The following is a 19,336-nucleotide window of genomic DNA, read 5'->3' on the forward strand; positions in this document are numbered from 1 at the left end:
TTCTCTCTTGCTCTCCTTTCTCCTTCCTTCCTTCCTTCCTTCCTTCCTTCCTTCCTTCCTTCCTGCCTGCCTTCCTTCCTTCCTTCTTTCCTTCCTCCCTCTCTCCCTCCCTCCTTCCTTTCTCTCTCGCTCTCCTTTCTCTCTTTCTTTCTTTCTTTCTTTCTTTCTTTCTTTCTTTCTTTCTTTCTTTCTTTCCTTCCTTCCTTCCTTCCTTTCTTCCTTCTTTCTTTCTGTCTTTCTTTCTTTCTTTCTTTCTTTCTTTCTTTCTTTCTTTCTTTCTTTCCTTCCTCCCTCTCTCCCTCCCTCCTTCCTTTCTCTCTCGCTCTCCTTTCTCTCTCTTTCTTTCTTTCTTTCTTTCTTTCTTTCTTTCTTTCTTTCTCTCCCTCCTTCCTTCCTTCCTTCCTTCTTTCTTTCCTTCCTCCCTCTCTCCCTCCCTTCTTCCTTTCTCTCTTGCTCTTCTTTCTCTCTTTCTCTCTCTCTTTCTTTCTTTCTTTCTTTCTTCCTCTCTCTCTCCTTCCTTCCTTCCTTCCTTCTTTTCCTTCCTTCCTTCCTTCCTTCCTTCCTTCCTTCCTTCCTTCCTTCCTTCCTTCCTACTTTCCCTTCCTTCCTTCCTTCCTTCCTTCCTTCCTTCCTTCCTTCCTTCCTTCCTTCCTTCCTTCCTTCCTTCCTTCCTCTTTCTTTCTTTCTTTCTTTCTTTCTTTCTTTCTTTCTTTCTTTCTTTCTTTCTAATTACCATGAGGTACAGTCACAGACTTACAAAGTTTTGTGATTATGTTTCAGTCATACAATGATCCAGCACCCATTCCTCACCAGTGCCCATTCTCTACCACCAATGTTCTCAGTCTCCCTCCTGCCACCTCCACCCCTTCCTACCCCCTGCCTCTGTGGCAGGTACTTTCCCTCTTACTCGCTCTCTCTTTTTGGATGTTATGGTTTGCAATACAGATACTAAGCAGCCATCATGTTTGGTCCATAGTCTACTTTCAGCACGCATCTCCCATTCCGAGCAAGCCCTCCAAGCATCATTTACTTAGTGGTCCCTTCTCCATCCTAGCTGCCTTTTTCCCCCAGCATGTGAGGCCGGCTTCCAAGCCAGTGCTGTTTCTTGATGCTGTTTCTTAGCACCGCTGTCCGCTTTCACCAGCGAGCAGAGCTGTCCCCTGGCTGTCATGGGTGCTAATGACTGGGGAAAAGCGATGATTTCCCTCTGGCTTTGGAGCTGTTCCTGTGCCTTTGGCCCCAAGCATCCTCCAGCATGCTGGAGCCTGGGGCTTCTCACCTGCATCTCTGTCCCTCCCCTAGGGACCACCTGGGAGCACAACAAAGCCAGCCAGGCAGTCCTGGCCTCTGGGGCAGCTCAGAGCTCAGCCCCAGCTGGAGGGGTGGGGGATTGGGGGGTTGATTCTCTGGTTCTCTGGGGTAGGAGGGGGGCCTGGAGGCAGCCTGGGGTGGGGCCACAGAGAGAAGCAAGGAGAGCAAGTCAGGGTTCCCTCCAAAAAATAAACCAAGAACATCCCCCACTCTCCAACCCAGTAAATGGCAATTTCCTTTTTTCAAAGAGATTATAATTAAAAGATTAACGTTTGAATTCTCAGCAGAGGTGCACCTAGGCAGCCAGAGAACTTTTGTTCTTCTGTCAGAGATCAGAGGAGCTGGCCAGGGCACGCAAGACTTGGAACTTTGTTGACTCCTAAGGTCTCTGCCCCGCCCAGAGCCCACCCAACTCCTGTCAAATCTCCAGATGGTGAATGCCCTTGGCCGCTGTCACCTAGTGGTGGTGTGGCCCCATTTGTGAGAGGAAGAGGCCCGTTCTGGGGAAAATGGAACATGGCTGAGCAGTGTGGAGGGGCTGGTGTGTCCTTCTCTCCTGGTCCTGAACGAACCTGTCATTTTTACAGTTGATTTGTCCTGTCCTGCTGTTAGTAGTTAAGAACAAGGATCTGCCTGGCCTAGCTCAGCCTTCGGGCCTGAGAGCCATCCCCTGAGCCCCCGCCTTCAAGATGGGGGACACTTGGCCTCCTTCTTGCTCATTCCAATAGAGACCAGGGTTCAGGTGGGAGGAAGGATGGACCGCAGCTGCTTGAGGAGATGCAATCTTTTAGTGAATTGTTTTGGGTTTGGGGGCCACACAAGATGGTACCCAAGACTTACTCCTTTCTCTGTACTCAGGGCTTGCTCCTGGAGGTGCTAGGGGGTGCCAGGGGTTGAACCAGAGTCGACCATAGCCAAAGCAGATGCCTTAGCACAGAAGGGTTATCCATAGAGAGAACCCAACTATCGTAGCATTCTGTTAGCCCAGGAGACTGTGAATCCTCCAACACAACCTTGAAATCTGGGTGAAGACTCAGGCTGTGAGTGGCCACGAGGCTTACCCAGGAATGGTGGGGAGGACAGCAGATGGGGCTGGCCCCAGCCATTGTCACTGCCTGAGTCCAACTGGAGTGTGTTTTAGTGTATCAATTGGAAACAGGAAGGAAACCAAGAGGAGGGAGGAATGAACTGGGTCTGGTTCTGACATGCCGCTGACCTGGGTTCGATTCCTAGCATCCCATATGGTCCTCTGAGCACCGCCAGGAGTCACTCCTGTGTGCAGAGCCAGAAGTAACCCCTGTGCATTGCCAGGTGTGACCCAAAAAGAAAAAAAAGGAGATTGTTTTATCAATTAAAATTATTCTGACATTTACATATTTGGAAACTTTTACTTTTCCTTCTCCTCCTCTTCCTTCTTCACTTTCCTTGTCCTCTTCCTTTTCTTTCTCCTCCTTCCACATCAAGCTGTGCTCAGATCTCACTCCTGGCAATGCATGGGGTGCTGGCAATAGAACCAGGGTCAGCTTTTTACAAGACCTTCCCCCTGTCATAACTATTGTTAGGATGTGGATCATGATCTCCCTGTAACGACAAAGAGACTCCAGAGACTGCAAACAGCAAGCAAGGTTTATTGTAAGACTGGCTAGCCAGGGTTGAGCTGCTGACGCAGACATGCAGGTCCGGTGGGTTAGGTAAGACCCCAAGCTTCTCCAAAGGAGATCTTATATAGGCCTTCACCGGCTGTTACAGAAGAGCCTGCGCACTTCACAGCCAATAGATTTGTAACAACACATACTTTCCTAACCGATCCATTTAGAAGTACATCACTCCTTAGCCTATAGTTTAAAGATCAGCATTTGCGTCAGTGCTTAGGAACGTCCTGGTTTTTAGGGCAGTCCTGGGTCCTGTGAGAGACATCTGGTTATCTGGTCTGACTCCCACCCTTCTTGTGATTTGCACTCAGGGCACCTGTATCTGAGTTCCTTGCTCAGGGGCAGAAAAAACAAGTTATTTTGCAATGCAAAATAAGAGGGTTCCCGTTAAGCTAAGCTAAATGAATTCTGGTGGTCAATTTTGGGTCTGTCCCTCACATTATCTCCCAGCCCCAGGTCTTTCTGTCTTGTCTATTAGAACTTGTTAAGGTGGAAGAAATGAAATGATACTGACAGAAAGCTTAGTGTCGGCCAATCAGGCTTCACAGCATCATTGAGTCTGAGGTTACTCACTTGATGGGTTCTTGTACTAGAATGTGCTGGTACCAGTACTGGTTAGAATGTGGCCATGAAGGACATTGGCTTGTTCAGGGGCTATATAAAGGGTCCTGCCTGGAGCACTGTGACCTGATGGTTTTTCTCCCAACCTCTGGAGGACTGCAAGACCCTGCCTTCTGGGACATTCCTAAACATACAACACTTCCCCCCTTTCCATGGGCAAAGGATGGTGAGTGATGGGTGCATTGAGGCTACCAGGCAGGCAGATAGCAGAAAGGAGCAGAAAAATGGGTGGGGACAACACCCAATAGGAGAGAGAGAACAGAAGGGAATGCCCTGCCACAGAGGCAGGGTGGGGATGGGGGGGATGGGGGGTGGGAGGGATACTGGGACCCGTGGTGTTGGAAAATGGGCACTGGTGGAGGGATGGGTACTTGATCATTGTATAACTGAAACCCAAGCACAAAAATTTGTAAGTCTTCAACTGTACCTCATGGTGTTTCACTAATAAAAATTAAAAAAAAAAAAGAAAAATGGGTGGGGAAAGGCAGTGGGGTGAGATGCACAAGCAACACTCAGGAGACCTAGCCAGTTGCTCCCTGTGAATACTAGCTGCCCAACTGGGCTGGACCACTGAATGCTCAGGCCCACTGAGGCAATGATTCTTGGGCCCAGAGGTGCTTGGGGACCTTCAGGGCCACACACAGTGGCACCTAGAAGGCCTTCTAGTGCCAGGGATTGAACTTGGGGCCTCACACATGCAAAGCATTTGTTCCAGCACTTTGAGTTATCTCTCAGACTCCTAAAATAAAATTGATTTTGATGTTGGAGGTTGAGTACTCATCTTGTAGTGCTCGGGAGTTATTCTTGGCTTGGTGCTCAGGGAGCCAGGTGGTGTTGGGGATAAAACTCGGGTTAGCTGGAATATGTTCACTCATATATGAAGCTTAGCCTGAGCATGTGGGGAGTGGCCTGGAGCATGCTGGAGGTTGGGTTGTGGAGGTCGGGTGTCAGGGCTAGGTCCCTTGGGGGCGGGGAGGGCTCTCACCGCTCCCCCCCCCCCGCCCTGGGGCATCCTGAGTGAAAATAGCCTGGTGTGGAGTCCAGTGGCATGGCTTATGGGGGCCTCATTTTATGCTCCATTCCAGGATAAGCAGCTGTGTGATCTGGAGGGTGGCTGATGGCGAGATTATCTGGCACTGGCAGGAGGTGGCTTATGGGAGTGACCCCAGGGTCGCGGGAGACTGGGAGAAAGGGGCAGAGGCTCTCTGCTCCTGGGTCCTGTTGAGCCAGAGTCCAGAGTCACAAAGTTCCACATTACCTGGGTTCCATGGGACTTCACTCATCTCTATACAACTTTTTTAGCCCTGAAACTGATTTTCAAATTTCAAATGGTAATATCAATATTACCCACGAACAAACAATCAAGGCCTTTGGCCCCCCAAGCAGACAAGAACTACCCAAATAGGCCATATCAGAAACAAAACAGCAACAGTCTTTCCCAGCTGGATGTGGTTGGTCACAGGGGTCTAAAGCCAGAAGCCTCCTCACTCTGTGAAGAAGCTTGGCAGAGAGGCTAAAGCCACATTGGCAGCACAAATGAGGGTTTTTATCTCTGTAGGCTAATGGAAAAAGGACTTTCTCATTAGTAAGAAAAATCATACAATGCCTTATTGTACTTGTCAGACTCTTCTGATCTTCTTTTAATATTTGGGGAGCTTCACCTCAATAATACTCCCTCTGGAGCGTCACTTGAACCCAGAGAGATTTTAGAGTCGGAGAATAAGCGTTTGTGTTTGCTCGTTTCTGTTTTGGTGTTTTGGGCCACACCCGATGAGGCTCAGGGGTTACTCTTATTTCTGCTCCCAGGAATTACTCTTGGCAGTTCCAGGGGACCAGGGATGCCAGAGGTTGAACTGGATCGGCTGTGTGCAATGCCTTACCTGCTGTACCCACTGCCCATATTTGCTTATTTTTATCTGTCCCACATTTCCTTATCAATCATCTGATACCTATCTGGGACTCTATACTGGTTGCCGAGTGGATTCCAAGCATCCAGTGTTGTAGAGACAATGAACCCGAGAGCAGGGGAAGGAGAGAACCCTGAGAGTGGGGCTTAGCAGGGAAGACTCCCCAATGATGGCAGTGACATCTCTCCCTCACCTATTCATGTCCTCTGCCAGCACCTGGGTCCTCTGTACCTTAGTGCCCCCTTTCTCTACTCGCACCCTCTCCCACACATTCTTCTCCAGCTTCTCCTGGATTCTCCCATCTCCTTCCGATCAGGGGAGCAAAATATTGTAGCCCCCTGCAGTTCGCTCAGAACCGCCTGCCCGAGGAGAGGAATGGGGCAGGCGGTGGGCAGGAAGTGGGAGAGAGAATGGGGAGCTTGAGCCCTTCAAGAGAGTAATCTGGTCCCTGTCGAGATCACTCTGGGGACCTGCTAGGGTCAGGCTTTGCTCTGGGGCCTCTCAGCCTTTCCTTCTATCCTTCCAACCTCTCTCCATTCCTCCTCCCTCTCACTCTCTCTCTCTCGCTCTTCTTTCCTTTGTTTTGCTGTTGTCCTGTTGGCTGTAGGATGATGGCTTGGCTATCGACGCGGCGACACTTGTGTTTAGGTCAAGCAACTCTCCGCGATGCATAGACCGTTCATCAGCGGGGGCTCAAGGCGGAACACACAGAGCTTGCATGTGTGAGACCCTGAAGCTGTGAAGGTGGTTTCCAGGGTCCTGCCACAGGTGGGATCTCCAACTTCAGCAGCCCTGGAATCATCACAGAGTGACATGATTTCCCCTAGCCAGGAGGTCACGACCTGCTCCCAAACTGTGGTGCAGTTCTCAAGTGTGGCTGGCAGTGGGGCCCTCCTTGCATTCTGCTGCCCGAGTCTCCCGGGGCGTCTGGGACCACTTACTCTCTCCTTTCTTCCGTGGGGCTGCCACACTCTGGATCCTTCCTGCCCTCAGCCTCTTCCTGCTGATTTTGTAGTGATTTGTAACAACAAATCCTTGGTTGGGACGGCCCAAGTCGCACGTCCCATCCTTAAGCTGACCCCGTGAAATATCTACTCTCCCTGTTAAGTATTCACATGGTTACCTCACTCGGGCCAGACCTGGCTGTCTCCATCCATGGATCTGCATCCACCCAGAATGTCTCACTCTGCTGACAAGGGCCGAGATGGGCAGGGAGGGGGGGACGTTCTTGAAGAAGAAAGCGCTGGCGTCCAAGTCAGGGGTTTGGAGTGCCACCCCATTCAGACGCCCAGCTCTCTCTCTAAGGGGTGGGGAATGTCAGGGCCGCTGGCCATAGAAGGCCCTTGAAGGCCTGTGGTCTCGCCCTGGTGCATGATGGGATGGACACTTAGACTTCTGGCTGGCCGGCTGTAGCCTGTCTGCCTGTGCTGTACGACCTTAGAAACATCCTCCCGGTCCTTGGCAGAATACACGATTCCCCACCCCTGCCTAAGTGATGACAACCTTGGACAAATGGTTCAGCACCTCCTGTCACTTCGACTTTCTCATCTGATCTGTTGGAGTGTTTTCGAGGAAGCATCCTTCATCTTGTCAAGGAAACCAATGATTAAATGAGGTCGCAGAGGTCAGAGGGCCTGGAATGGAGCCTGGGATATGGCAGAGGCGCAGGACTAGAGGCTCTTCCAGTTCCTGAACGTCAGGCCCAGACGTTCCCTGAAGCACGTTTGCCTTTCTGCTTCCTCCGCTGACCTGTGTATAAATGAGAAGCACGTTCCCACGGAATCGCTCCTTGCTTCTCTCCTGGCCTCGCTCCCTGGACCTGTAGGAGACTTTCCCACACCTGCCTCTTCCCAGATGGCCGGGAGAGCTTCCTTTCAAATAACTGTGGTTTGAGGTGGGGATTGGAGCAGTAGCGCAGTGGGCAGGGCACTTGCTTTGCACACGGCCGACCTGGGTTCAATCCCTGGAACCCCATATGGCTCCTGAATCCTGCCAGGAGTGATTCCTGAGCACAGATCCAGGAGTAAGCCCTGAAAACCACTAGGTGAGACCCCAAAACCAAGACTAATAACTGCTGTTTTCTTTCTTTCTTTCTTTCTTTCTTTCTTTCTTTCTTTCTTTCTTTCTTTCCTTCCTTCCTTCCTTCCTTTCTTTCTCTTTCTTTCTCTTCTTCTTCTTCTTCTTCTTCTTCTTCTTCTTCTTCTTCTTCTTCTTCTTCTTCTTCTTCTTCTTCTTCTTCTCCTCCTCCTCCTCCTCCTCCTCCTCCTCCTCCTTCTCCCCCATTGTGAGACCCCAAAACCAAGACTAATGACTGCCGTTTTCTTTCTTTCTTTCTTTCTTTCTTTCTTTCTTTCTTTCTTTCTTTCTTTCTTTTTTTCCCTCTTCTTCTTCTTCTTCTTCTTCTTCTTCTTCTTCTTCTTCTTCTTCTTCTTCTTCTTCTTCTTCTTCTTCTTCTTCTTCTTCTTTTTCTTCTTCTTCTTCTTATCCTCCTCCTCCTCCTCCTCCTCCTCCTCCTCCTTCTTCTGTTTGATTTTTTGGGTCACACCCAGCAATGCTCAGAGGTTACTCCTGGCCCTGCACTCAGGAATCAATCCTGGCGGTGTTTGGGGGACCATATGATGCCTGGGATTGAATTCAGGTCGGCTGCGTGCAAGGCAAATGCCTAACCAGCTGTACTATTGCTCTGGCCCCTGCTGTTTTCTTCTGTAGGGAGTCTCTGGAAAAATCTCCAGACCAGTTTCCTCCCTAAGAACATTGAGTGGGCCCCAGAAAGACTTAACTGAAACCACAGAGAACTTGATGTTCCTGGGCTTGGGAGCATTTTTTTTTTTAAATTTACTTCGGTGCCCTGCCTGCAGCAGACAAACCTATTTAAAAAATGTTGATCAGGGCCAGAGAGATGGCTCAGTGGGCAGATCACACTGGAGGCCCAGGTTAAATCCCAGGCACCATATGGTTCTCTAAGCATCACTAGGAGTGGCTGCTAAGCATCACTGAGTGTGACCACAAAACAAAGCAAAAATTCTCATCCAACATTTATTATTATTTTCTGTGTCCTGGGGCTGGAGGAGGGAACCAGTGGATTGGAAGTGTCTGGCCCCAGAGACAAGACACCAAGGGGTCAGTGGCCCATTCCCTCTGCCTCAGGTCATCATGGGAACAAAAGAAAAGGAGGGACCATTTAAAAGTTGTTCCTAAACTTCTTATAATGAGTCCTTTAGAAATAGGAGAATGGGCCCCCATTAATCTTTTCCTTATCTCCCTCCCTCCCTCCCTCCTTCCCTCCCTCCCTCCCTTCCTCCCTCCTCCATGCCTCCCTTCCTTCCTTCCTTCCTTCCTTCCTTCCTTCCTTCCCTCCTTCCTTCCTTCCTCCTCTCTTCCCACCTTCCCTCCTCTCTTCCCACCTTCCCTCCTCTCTTCCCTCCTTCCCTCCTTCCTTCCTTCCTTCCTTCCTTCCTTCCTTCCTTCCTTCCTTCCCTCCCTCCCTCCCTCCCTCCCTCCCTCCTTCCCTCCTTCCTCCCTCCCTCCCTCCCTCCCTTCCTCCCTTCCTCCCTCCTCCATGCCTGCCTTCCTTCCTTCCTTCCCTCCTTCCTTCCTTCCCACCTTCCCTCCTCTCTTCCCACCTTCCCTCCTCTCTTCCCTCCTTCCCTCCTTCCTTCCTTCCTTCCTTCCTTCCTTCCTTCCTTCCTTCCTTCCTTCCTTCTTCTTTCCTTCCTCCCTTTTCCTTCCTTTCTTTCCTCCTCCCTCTCTCCCCTCTCCCCCTCTCCCCCTCTCCCCCCTCTCTCTCTTTCTTTCCTTCTCCCTCTCTCCCCTCTCCCCCTCTTTCTCTCTTTCTCTCTTTCTCTCTTTCCTTCTTTCCTTCCTTCCTTCCTTCCTTCCTTCCTTCCTTCTTTCTTTCTTTCTTTCTTTCTTTCTTTCTTTCTTTCTTCTTTCCCCAGCAGTGCTCGGGGCTCTGTGCTCAGGAATCCTTCCTGGCCACACTCAGAGGACCCTATGTGATTCTGGGGATCAAGTTTGGGCTGACCTCATGTAAGGGAAGCACTGTACCCCTGTACTTTTTCTCAGGCCCTGTCTGCTCTCTACCTGGACCTTCCCAGTCCCAGCTGGCGGCAGTGCCCTGCTGGCCCTTCTTTCGGTGCTTTCACTGAAGAGGGTGAAGGCCCCTTTGCCACTGGAGGCACAAACGAGCCGCTGAGCCTCCTGAAGGGAAGGAGCACAGATCTGCCTGTGGCACTCGGGAGGGAAGTTCTTCCTGAGGTCTAACCTAAATCCCCACAGAGCGAGCAGATGTTGGTGAGGGCGCGGGTCAGACCGCGTGCACTTGATTGGCCCCGCTGGGTCGAATGTGCGTGGGGATTTGTCTCCGGAGTCTCATTTTGAGATTTCCATGTCCTAGGTGATGGAGCCCACAAAGGGACTGGAAAGTGTCTTCCTCGTGGGCTGGAGGAGGAGGAGGAGGAGGAGGAGGAGGAGAAGGAGGAGGAGGAGGAGGAGGAGAAGGAGGAGGAGGAGGAGGAGGAGGAGGAGGAGAGGAACTGGAGGAGGAGGAAGGGGAGGAGGAAGAGGAGGAAGAGGAGGAAGGGGAGGAGGAGCAAGGGGAGGAGAGGGGGAGGGAGGGGAAAAGGAGGAGGGGAGGAGGAAGAAGGGGAAAAGGAGGAAGTGGAGAAGGAGGAGGAAGGGGAGGAGGAGGAGGAAGGGGAGGAGGAGGAAGGGGAGGAGGAGGAGGAGGAGAGGAGGAGGAGGTGAAGGAGGAGGAGAAGGAGGAGGAGAGGAATTGGAGGAGGAGGAAGGGGAGGAGGAAGAGGAGGAAGGGGAGAGGAAGAGGAGGAAGGGGAGGAGGAGCAAGGGGAGGAGGAGGGGGAGGGAGGAGAAAAGGAGGAGGGGGAGGAGGAAGAAGGGGAAAAGGAGGAAGTGGAGAAGGAGGAGGAAAGGGAGGAGGCGGAGGAGAGGAACTGGAGGAGGAGGAAGGGGAGGAGGAAGAGGAGGAAGGGGAGGAGAAGCAAGGGGAGGAGGAGGGGGAGGAAGGGGAAAGGGAGGAGGAGGAGGAAGAGGAGAAGGAGGAGGAAGGGGAGGAGGAAGGGGAGGATGAGGATGAGAGGAGGAGGGGGAGAGGAAGGAGGAGGAGGAGGAGGGGGAGAGAGAGGGGGAGGAGGAGGATGATGCCGGCACCTCTTCCCTCTTCCCGCAGCTTCGGGGATGGGCCTGGGACTCTGGAACTCCACTTGTGGAATTTCATTCTTTGCGGCTGGTTTGGGCCCCAGCTTCTGTCTCCCGGGGCATGGACGAGCAGGCCGGCTTGTTATTTTCTCCAGGCTCCTAGCGGAGCTGCAGGACATGTTCGGGCGCAGTGCCTCCACCCGGTGACAGCGCTTCTGGGTGCCAGACTGCCCGGCACCCTGGCACCCTCCCGGCAGTGCCTTGTCTCAGCCCCAGCTGGCCTGGGGTGCTCAGGGAGAGGGTTCTGCCCCAGCCGGCCTGGAACCTCTCGCCCTTGCCCTCCATCCTCACCGGCCTGGCCTCCAGGGAGGCGAAGAACAGCTGCTCCGCCCCGCCCCTCCGCCTTCCCCGCTCGCGGTGGGGTCTCACCTCCGCGCGTCCAGCGCGCGAGTCCCCCAGCAAGTTCTTTGTCACTAGATCACGTTGCAAGCTTCTGTCCAAAGGCTGTCTGGCTGCTTCCTGTTCCAGGCCTCTCCCTCCCACCTGAGCATTTGTGTTTCTGATTATTCATCCCCAGATGCAAAGGCCACATTTTTCCAGGTTGAATCTGCTCCTCGTTACTTCCTGCCGGGGGGCTTTGCTCCAGTTGCCAGGTCCCTCTTCTGCTGCCTCTGCCGGGCTGGTGGGGAAAGACCCGCGGGGTGGGGGAAGGTGGCCTTGGGGAAGTGAACCAGGGTGGAAGCCGGAGCTGGGATGGACCGACCGGTGCTTTCCCTGCTGAGCAGGGCTGCACCCCAGCTGCAACCTCCTCCCTGGGAGGACCTCAGAGCCCATGAGCACAGCCAGCATCACGCGCCATCAGCAGAGCCACCGCTTAGACCGAGTTTGGTCCAAGTTGTCTGCGTCCCCGTGGCTTCTGGAAATGAGAACGAGACCCCTCCCTGCCCCTTTGGCCCTCTCCAAAGAGCCAGTGCCCCATTGTAGTGAAATACGCAACATGCAGCCAAGATGAAGGATGGCGCCATCTGTGGCCATCTCCTACTGCGGGCAGGGGTTGGGGACCAGAAGGGTTGGGGGCCATGGATTAATTGGGTGCAGTGATGTGCCTCTGAATCTTTTTTATTTGTTTTGGAAGAGGAAATTTCTTTTTTTTTGATTTTTCTATTTGCTTTTACTTTTTTAAAAAGTTATTTTATTATTTGGCTTTGGGGGGATCACACCCGGTGATGCTCAGGGGTTACTCCTGGCTCTGTACTCAGAAATTACTCCTGGCGGTGCTCGGGGGATCAAATGGGATGCCAGGGATGGATCCTGGGTCAGCCACATGCAAGGCAAATGCCCTACCAGCTGTACTATCACTCCAGCACCTCTTATTTATTTATTTATTTATTTATCTATTTATTTTTAACAATGATGGGTCTCATTCTTCTGACCCTGAGAGAGCCTCGAATGCGGCACTTTCTAAAATGTCAGGGCTAGGACGAAGGAGACATTACTGGTGCCTGCTCAAGGAAATTGATGAACAATGACAGTGATGGTGATTTTTTTTTTTATGGTTAGCCCTTGGTGACTCAGTGTTGGAAGGGAACTTTGAGTGTCTTGTTTTGCTCATGGAAGACTGGTAACTTTCTCACATGCACAAAGCTAATTATTTATCTGTTTGTTCATTCATTTGTCTATTATTATTATTATTTGCTTTTTGGGTCACACCCAGTGATGCACAGGGGTTGCTCCTGTCTCATACACTCAGGAATTACTTCTGGCAGTGCTTGGGGGGACCATATGGGTTGCTGGGAATCGAACCCAGTTTGGCCATGTGCAAAGCAAACACACTGCCTGCTGTGCTATTGCTCCAGTCCCCATTTATCTATTTTTGATTTGGGGAGGATCACATGGAAATTGCTCAGGTTTTACTCCTGGCTCTGTACTCAAGGATCATTCCTGGTGGTACTCTGGGGACCATATACAGTGCCAGGGATTGCTCCAGTATTGGCCCACACAAAGCAAGTGCCTTATCCCCTGTGCTATTTTTCCGGCCCCGTACACAATGCATTTTAAATTATCCTGTACCCTCCAGGGCTGGAGCGATAGCACAGAGGGTAGGGGTTTGCCTTGCATGCGGCCAACCCGGGTTTGATTCCTCTGTCCCTCTTGGAGAGCCCGGCAAGCTACCGAGAGTATCCCGTCCGCATGACAGAGCCTGACAAGTTCCCCATGGCGTATTCGATATGCCAAACACAGTAACAACAAGTCTCACAGTGGAGACGTCACTGGTGCCTGCTCAAGCAGATCGATGAATAATGGGAGGACAGTGCTACCGTCCCTCCAGGAAGGGGCAAAGTAACTGGTATCAAGGGCAAACCTCATGTGATTAGTAGGAACTCAGCTGGTTGTGGATTCTAACCCAGTCTTCAGCTGGTCTTCCTCTTTCCTCTTCACCTTGAACCAGAGCTAGAAGATCAAGCTGACTTAAGCACCCTCCAGATCTCTTGGTTCACTGGGATTTAACTGACAGGGTTATTTTGCTCGAGCGGGCCCAGTAACGTCTCCATTGGAGACTTTGTTGTTACTGTGTCTGGCATATCGAATACTCTCGGTAGCTTGCCGGGCTCTCCGAGAGGGGCAGAGGAATCGAACTCGGGTCGGCCATGTTGGCCGCTTGTAAGGCAAACGCCCTACCCGCTGTGCAGGGTTATTAAGAGTGGGGAAAAGGGTGCTAGATCCCAGAGATCTTCAGAAGTGGAACACCAGATGGAACTGGGTCAAGAGGACCTTTGGGACCTTTGGCCTTTGCTCTAATGTCCCAAGACCCAGGCCTTTGCTCCCACCCTTTCCTGGTTCTCTCCCTCGCTGTTCACCAGAGGGTCTGAGTTTTGAACATGTGACGAGTTGGGAGGTTTCCTTCAAAGAAGCTGATGAATGTAGAGGCATTTTAAAATTCATCTAGGGACATGAACAGCTGCAGCTCAAAAGATACACACACACACACACACACACACACACACTCACACACACACACACACACTCTTTAGTTGTGGTATTTCTTCACCCTGCTCCCCTATTTCCAACCCACCGATCTAGGAAAAACACACCTCCAGACTATAGAAACAGACACGCAGGGGTCAGGAGGTGGTCTCTGCAGAGGAAAGGGGCTTAGCTGTCCTGCAGATTGGCAGAGGCCGAGCGAGGGCTCTGTGTGGGCTTCAGAACACATCCGGAATCCAAGGGTGGAACGGTACAGGACAAAGTTGCTTTTCTCTTCGGAGAACCGTCAACTTCCCTAGGGAAGGGCGAAGGGGACGGAACAAACATTTGCGGCCTCCCGAGTCCTTGGCCAGACTCACCGTCTCTTCACAAAGGACGATGAGGCAGCAGTGATTGTGAAATGATCATTCCGTGGAGGAGGCAGTGAGAACTGAAGGGCCAGGACGCCACTCACGGGAGCTGTGTGTTTCCCATGACACTGAGCTGCTTTCTGAGTGGCCCCTAGGGGCCCAGGGCCTTCCATAGCTGAGGATCTCAGTTCGTGGTCTCTGAGGGGCCAGGCAGTTTGCTGGGGCATAGCTACCCCCTCACCCGTTTGGCTCATTGACTGTTGTTAGAATTCTTACTAAAATCAAGCCTTTCATTTTTTTTTTTTGAGTCACATCCAGTGATGCTCAGGGGTCACTTCTGGCTCTACACTCGGGAATCACGGAATCACTCCTGGTGGTGCTCCGGGGACCATATGGGATGCTGGGAATCAACCTGGGTTGGCCGCATGCAAGGCAAATGCCCACTGTGCTATTGCTCCAGCCCCAAGTCTTCCATTTCTTTGCCTCTGAGTTGACATGGAAAAGGAGAGTGAAGGAGATAGTTGTTGACTCCCTGAACCAGAAAATCCATCAAAAGGCATAGTTTTGGTCAGGAAGAATGTTAGTTACCTGCTGTGCAGTGTTAAGAGTTAGATAGAGTTTCTTTTAAAAAAAATCAAGTTTTATTTAATTTGTTTATTTGGGGTCACACCCAGTAATGTTCAGGAGTTACTTCTGGCTCTTCACTCAGGAATTAAGTTCTGGTGGTACATGCGTGGACCATATGTGTTGCGAGGGATGCTAGCTATCTGCAAAGCAAATGCCTTACCCATTGTGCTATCACTCCTGCCCCGAGTTCGGTAGAGTTTCAACAAGGTGTGCTTGTGCGCACATGTGCGCACACGTGCGCGCACACACACACAGATTTATAAAAGACTTTTTTTATGATATAAAATATGCCTAGGGTTACACTATATGTGTGTGTGTGTGTGTGTGTGTGTGTGTGTGTATAAAATGATAACAAAGTCTCTCTTACACAAGCCCTGTATTACAAAACTGAGAATACCAAGGTTTTCTTGGGGATGGAATGTGAGGGAGAGGAGTGTGTGTGTGTGTGTGTGTGTGTGTGTGTGTGTGTGTGTGTGCGCGCGTGTGAGCATGCGTGCCCTGCCATCTCCACCAGCTTTTGTGTGTGTGTTGGGACATCAGTTGGTGCTCACGGGGTACTGCTGGCTGTATCCTCAAGAGTACTCCTGGCAGGCTCGAGGGACCATATGAGATGCCGGGGATCGATTTCAGGTCAGCTATGTGCAAGGCAAGTGCCCTACCCACTGCACTATCTCTTAGGCCCTCCATTAACTCCCTGAGGCAGCAGCATAGTTTTTTTTTTTTAATGTGTCATCATCTTGGTCCCTAAAATTAGAAACTCCCTTTCAACATTATGACCCTCTTCGTTTATGACCTGTTTGCTCCTCCACTACACAGTCAGACTTAAGTGGACATTTCAGGGAAGTACCACAGAAGAGAAAAGAGCAGATTGGACATGTCCAGATCAGTGAGTTATCACTGAGTGGAGTCACTTTTGGAACTGGCCCCCAGGTGCAGAACTAGAATATTTCCACCCTCCGGAAGCACCCCCCACCCAGTGTTGGGCCTCTTCCCAGTCACGGGCTCCCACCCAAAGGTCTTGACTCTTCTGATTTCTGGCACCAAACACACGTTTGGCCTGTCTTAAACTTCATATGAAGAGAAACTTATAATATATTGCTTGCATCTGTTTTTTTTTTTTTTTTGCTCAGTATTAAATGTGATTCATTGATATTAGTTGTGTGTAGTAGTAGTGGATTTTGTTTTTCATTACTCTAAGGGCATTTATTTTATTGAATGGACACATCTTATTGATTTATTCTACTGTTGGTGGGTATAAGGGTTGTTGCTTGTTCAGGTTACAAATACCATTGCTATGACTAGTAATACGTCTTTGGTAACTGTGTTTCTAATGGAGTTAGAACTTGAGGTTTAATTGCTGGGTAACACTCCATGTATATGTTTTGCTTTAGTTGACACTACCAACCAGTATCCAAAGAATCTGTACTAGCTTATTCTCCCCATTCGCAGTATATTTGTGTCATGTTACCTCCACGTTTTGGTTAGACCCAGGAGCTGGTGGTAAATTTATTCATTTATTTTAATAATTATTTTTCTTTTTGAGCCTCACTCAGTAATCTTAGGATTTACACTTGGCTCTATGCTCAGGGATCACTTCTTTTGCTCAAGGGACCACGTAAGGTGCTGGGGGATCAAACGAGTTAGTCCCGTGCATGGCAAGCTCCCTACTCGCTGTACTATCTCTTCGGCTCTGATAGATACTTTCATATTAACTTTTCAGATACATATATAGTGGGATGTATGATGAAAACATCAGTTGTTTTAATCTGGACTCTCTGATGACCAGTCAGATCGAAAGTCTTTTCAAATCCATTTTTTAATCACTTGGCTATATCTCCTTACAAATCTTTTGATGTCAAAGACACATGTATTCTTTTCTCAAGTCTTATGTTTAGGATCCACTTGACAAATATCTTCTTTCCACTGTGGGGTTTTCCCCAATCACTCTTTAAAATGCCTTTCGGTGGCTAGAGGCTCATGCTCTTATGTTAGTCGAATTTATTGATGTTTTTCTTTATGATTAGGATTTTTTATGCTCTGTTTAAGGAATCGGCACCGATCTAAGTCACCTATATATTTGGTACTGTAAACTTCCAGACACTTTATTATTTTTTCTTTTTTCTTTTTTTTTGGGGGGGGTCATACCCAGCGATGCTCAGAGGTTACTCCTGGCTCATGCACTCAGGAATCACTCCTGGCGGTGCTCAGGGGACCATATGGGATGCTGGGAATTGAACCTGTGTCGGCCATGTTGACTGCATGCAAGGCAAACGCCCTACCAGCTGTGCTGTTGCTCCAGCCCCAACTTCCAGGCACTTTAAAGGTTTACCCTCCACATTTAGATCTACAATCCACATAAAATTGATTTCTGTGTGTGCGGTATGAGGTGTGAGTCAAATTCAAACGTTTCCCCATGTGGATCTCCGGTTGATTCAACATCATTTGTTAAAAGAGCCTTCCTTCCTTGAGGCTCCACTGTGTTACTGGTTTCATAAATCATGGATGGGGGCTGCTCCCGAACTTTCTATTTTATCCCATTGGTGTGTCTGATTATTCTTGTGTGAATATCTTATTACCTTAATAACTGCACTTTATCATAAGTATCTCACAGACTTCCAAAGTAATTTCTACCAACAATTTCCATTTCTTTGCCTCTTAATGAGCCCTGTCAGTCTGCCTTGCTTCCTGTCACTCTGCCTCAGATGCTTGTGAACAAATTCACCAGGGTCCTACAGCTGGTGCTAAACCTTCCAGGATGTTTTTCAGTTGTCAGCAAAGTTCATCTTTTTTTTTCTTTTTTGGGTCACACCTGGCGATGCACAGGGGTTACTCCTGGCTCTGCACTCAGGAGTTACTCCTGACGGTGCTCAGGGGACCATATGGGATGTTGGGAATCGAACCCGCGTCGGCCACGTGCAAGGCAAACGCCCTACCTGCTGTGCTATCTCTCCAACCCCCAAAGTTCACCTTTGAACAATGTTCATCCCAGGTGACCATTTCTACTTGTCTGAGATGCTTTCTTCCGAAGTACCATTCTTATCTGAATTCACTTTGATTTCTCTGGCCACTTTCTCTAAGTCATCTTGATTGGGTTATATCGAATACTTAGTGATTTATGAATGTTGGGCTTGTCATTTTTAGATGCTCTATATGACTTTAAAGTGTTTTCCAGGTTTTACAAGTATCCCTGTTGTCTTAGGGTTGTCACCACAAAAAAATCCCCTCTCCCTCCTTTTTTTTTTTGCATGCTCAGTAGTTTTCAGGTCTTATTCTAGGCATTTCCAGTATTCTATTATGAGTTGTTTGTTAAATAATATTAGTGGCATAGAAGGTTATTGATCTTGCTGGGTTCAAGCTCCAAGTTAGAACGACACTTTTTAGATTGTGATGTCAATATTAATTTCATTTTCAGTGTCTTGTGCTTTATGAGTCTGAACTAAACTGCAGTTCAGTTCAGTAAACTGCAAATACTACCAACTTGCCTGTTTGAGACGTGGGCTGGGGCACATCACATTGTTTAGTTACTGAAGTCGAGAGCATACTAGTTAGGATCTGAGTCAGCTCAGGAGCGAGCCAGGAATTTGTAGGTCATTTTACTGAGCACCTTCTTCTCCAAGATCGTCCTAGTGTCATTCAGTTTGCTGGAATCCACTTATAACTCTTTAGCTAGAGCAATGAACTTACAACTATCTGTCGTCCACTTCCCCAAACTGTTCCCCTGTCTGAGATCAAAATATGGGGCATGTGGGGTAGGGAGAGATGTTTGCCCAACTCAATTGGAGGCATATTTCCTCTGGCCAGAGGTGAAGTGAAGACTTCTCTCCCTTTGGGCTAGAACGCAAAGGAATGGAGAAAAGTCAAAAACAAGGGGGATCGCTTTTATTCTGTTTGAGTGTTAGGGACTTTCCAGTTTCTCAAAGCAGAACTTGAAAACTTCTCCCAGGGCTTTATTTTGAAGATGATGATTCTCACTTAGGTTTTGAACTGCTCTCTGTCTAAGGTGGGGATAGAACCCGTTTCTTGGGGGTGAGCTCAAATTCCATTCTTCTTCCCTGGACTTCCTACTATGATTTACTTTTCAAACTTCTCAAATACCTGCTTCGTGCATCCTAACAGGTGTTAGACCTGTCCTCAGATGAGCAAACCCAGAGAACATGCTTATTTGATCTCCTCCGGAGTTGGAGCTCCTGAGAGCTTGTTTAAAATAAGCCACCTTCTAGGTCTCATTTTGAGTCTGTGACTCAGTTCTTCTCAGGCAAGGCTTGAGAGTGTTTGCTTTTAACATGCTTTTAACAACCAGATGCCACTCAGATTGCTTGTCCCTGACCACAGTTTGAAAACCACTGATCGAGTCTATCTTTGGAATAAAGGTAGGAGAACTCAACCAGGGTGACTGTAAGTCAAATCCTTCATTTCATTAGCGGTAAGTGCTCGGTAGTCTACTATTCAATAAGCCAGCGTAGAAGGAGTGGAGAAACTTTGATTGAGCTGATGAAGAGTTCAAATCAACAAAGCATTGTGGAGTTTACTTACAGATTTCTTGGCCAAACAGCAACTGTAGATGATGGTTTCATAAAATAGAAATCAAAGCGGCTGAAATGGAAGGCAGCATTGTGCTGGGGGAATTCCCATTCTTTTCATTGTTGTCATTATTCTTACTTTGGTTTATGGGCCACACTACTGTTTTTTGGGCTTACTCGTGACTCTGTGCTTGCTCAGGGATCAC

At 49.4% G+C, this 19,336-nt stretch overlaps 1 protein-coding gene and 1 non-coding gene across 2 annotated transcripts in view; one reads left to right on the top strand and one right to left on the bottom strand.

Moving 5' to 3' along the window:
• The window catches only part of ANO2 (anoctamin 2), a 393,938-nt gene that overhangs the window by 13,035 nt on the left and 361,567 nt on the right, over positions 1 to 19,336 (top strand). The gene's annotated exons all lie outside the window — the stretch shown is intronic.
• On the bottom strand, positions 8,541 to 8,666 carry LOC130017900 (small nucleolar RNA SNORA57). The gene has a single exon (XR_008791462.1). It is a non-coding gene; the product is annotated as a small nucleolar RNA SNORA57 (small nucleolar RNA).

The sequence above is a fragment of the Sorex fumeus genome, unplaced genomic scaffold (assembly GCF_029834395.1).
Source record: "Sorex fumeus unplaced genomic scaffold, SorFum_2.1 ptg000231l, whole genome shotgun sequence".
In the NCBI taxonomy this organism is placed as follows: Eukaryota; Metazoa; Chordata; class Mammalia; order Eulipotyphla; family Soricidae; genus Sorex; species Sorex fumeus.